Raw genomic sequence first — 3,242 nt, forward strand, 5'->3', positions numbered from 1 at the left:
TGGGTATGGATTTGGGTTATATCCATGACCCTAGAAATCCCACATATAAATAGATACTTCATTGCCCAAAATCGCCACTTGTATCTTTTTAGAGTTCATGGTGTCTTTTGTGTGCATGGAATTCTCTCTCAAGTTCATCATTTGTTCATGGTGTGTTGTGATTCCATTTGAGGCTTCCACACTATTGGGGCTAAGCTCTTTAAGGCCAAATACACCAAGAATTCAAGCTGCATCAAAAGGTATGTCATGCTAACTAGTATATTATAATTTTATGTTAAATGCATTCTAGTTGTAAGATTAATACCTTGGAAACCATTTGCATGTATAATTAGTGAAAACATAGATCCAAGGTATTTAGGGTTGTATGTGCACCATAGGATGTTGTAGTATACCAAAACCCAACACAATAATGCCCCAAGAGTATAATATGTTTAAGATTTGGACTCCCATGATTGTTTTTGTGTCATGTATGAGGTTTTGACCCCTATTTCTCATCATTTTGACCTAATTTGGTGTATGACGTGCATTGGACATGCATATCCATAAAGTTAGAATTTTTATGGACCATTAGGATGCCATGAAACCTCTTGGAAAGTATTGGTAGTGGACTTAACATATCAAGAGATTAACAATAATTTGGATATGCCAGCGTGACCACAGTGTGGTCAAAGGCTAACCACGATACGGTGGGCAGATCCATCACATTTTCTGTTTGGGCCAGACTATAGTGTGACCACGGTGGTGGTCTGCATGGTTGACTTTGACCATGTTGACTTTTGGACAAATTGATGGTTTTAGGTGGTAGACTGAGGTTTGACAGTTTGATTAATGTTTAGGTGGTGGGTAGTACCAACCTTTACTTTCTTGCGAGCTGTGATGTTAGTCTACATCGACCGAAAGGGGAGTTTTCTCACTATACTATGTAGGATGGTAGATTGCCTTTGTGACTTTTGCATGAAAGACCATTGGATGGACCATGACGGGAAAGACTGCAGGTTTACTGTAGCAATTGATGTGATTGTAAGACTATGGACGGACCATAACATTCACATGGGTTGAAACAGACCCATTGGTTGAAATAAGTCGTTGGTTGAAATAGACCGTTGGGTTGAAACAGACCTGTTGGCTGAAATAGGTCATTGGTTGTGTAACATCCCGAGTCCAGGTATACTTCGAGAACCTTGATCTATTGAGCTATTGTCATTTTTGGTCCTTATTATAAAAGAGTGAAAAACGAGTACGCGGGGCGTACCTGAGGTGTACGCTTAGCGTGCATGTGACGCGGAGACCACCTAGTACGTTGGGCGTACCCGTGAGTACGCTGGGCGTACTAGGCCCAGAGTGCAACCCCAATTTGGGGTGAGTCCCCTATATAAGGGATATGATGGCCTCATTTCTGGCCACCATTCCCAGAGAGAAAACCCTAAGAGTGCCCTAACCTCTGTTTTAGAGCTTAGGTGTGTGTGTTTGAGACTTGAGAGTGTTTGTGTGGTTTAGAAGAGAAGAGAAGGTCTTGAATAAGGAGGAGTTGGAGACCAAGCTTCTAGATCCGAGCAAATCTGAGTGGGAAGCTTCTTATTGAGGTATAAAGCTTCAGACTTTGCCTTTCCTTTGTTATGAGCATGTTATTTGAGCATTTTAGGGTTTTGTCCCAAAAAAGGTGGAGTCTTCATGAGATCTTGAACTCCAGAGACTAGGACCAACCCCTTTTGAGTGTATGAGTAGTGTTATGTCATAAAAATCCAATCTTGGTTGGTGAAATCACTCCATGCATAAGTTATGAGATCCTTGAGACAAAAGAGTGTATATTTTGGAGGATGGTGCCTAATCAGCCATGCAAAGGCTTAAAGTCAATGACTTTATGGATTAAGAGACATTAGAGAGTCCAGATCTGAGATATGAGCCTATGTCTTAACTGGTTAAGACCAAAAATGTGAGAAGAGTGAAACTGGAGCATACGCTAGGCGTAATCCCAGTACGTGCGGCGTAGGGGTCAAGCATCCCCGATGCCTGCATGGCAGCCGAGTACGCGCAACGTAGAGATCGAGTACGCGCAGCGTACTCCCTGCCGTTCACTTTTTTTGACTTTTAGGGTTTGGTCAAAAGTGTGGACTATTAAGCCTATGGAGGGGTAAAATGGTCTTTTCACCCTTCTGTGAGTGTAAAAGGGTTAGTCTAGTTCTTGAGGGCCAATATTGATTAGGGATAATTATTATGTGCTAGGCAGAGGCTAGACTGGTGGGTAGAGTTCGAGATTCCGAGTTCGAGGTTTTCTTTTGCTAGCTTACGAGGTGAGTCTTCTCACTATACTTACCTTGAGTGGTAATTTTATGGGTGACCAAAGGGTCTTATGTGATTGAGCTGTGTATTGAGATATCCTGCTATTTGTTATGTGATATGTTTACTGTGTATTATATTGAGCTGCAGAGTTGAGGGACCAGAGGCTCCATCTGAGTTGTGGGACCGGAGGGTCCCACTGAGACACATTGACCGGAGGGTCTTATTGAGTTATAGCCTCGAGTGGCTGATGTGCTGTGTGTGGTATTTTGGGGAACTCGCTAAGCTTTATGCTTACCGTGTTATGTGTTAAGTGTTTCAGGTAGTTCCGAGGATCGCGGAAAGGCACCGACATGATTGTACACACTGGCGGGAGATGTTTTTATGATTCTGGAATCGTGAATTACATTGTGATATGATTTTGGATATTGGTGTTTCGAGATGGTGAAATGAGAATTTAATGTGTTTTAAAAATGAATTTTTTTTTTGAAAATTTCACGTCGTTACAAGTTGGTATCAGAGCCTTGGTTTGAGGGATTCAAACGCAACCTCGGGTGTGTTTGGACTGAAACTGAGGATTTGAGAAAGATTTTCAAAGAGATAAATTTTTCTAAAAATGAGAAAGAGTTTAAGAGAAGACGAGCTGGAGCAGTGTGTACAATCAGCCAGAGCCCGAGCGGTGATTTCCCAAAATACCCTCTTTTTGTGTTACGTGATATTTTATGAGATATAATGCATGCTGGAGAATAGGCTAGGTAATTCATATATTAGGACTAGGGTGGCCTAATTTGTGATGCCTTAACCTAGGGATTTCTGCTATCAGTGATTTGTTTTGAGTACGAGTATCTAGAACGAGCGAGCCAATGAGAAGACTACTGTGAGCGTAGCTGGTGAGGCATAGAGTACTTGTAATTAGGATCCGAGGAGGAGGAGTTGGGGTGAACACTGACACGGTGTGGAAGGTA

The sequence above is a fragment of the Lactuca virosa genome, chromosome 1 (assembly GCF_052849685.1).
Source record: "Lactuca virosa cultivar CGN04683 chromosome 1, Lactuca_virosa_CGN04683_v6, whole genome shotgun sequence".
Taxonomy (NCBI): domain Eukaryota; kingdom Viridiplantae; phylum Streptophyta; class Magnoliopsida; order Asterales; family Asteraceae; genus Lactuca; species Lactuca virosa.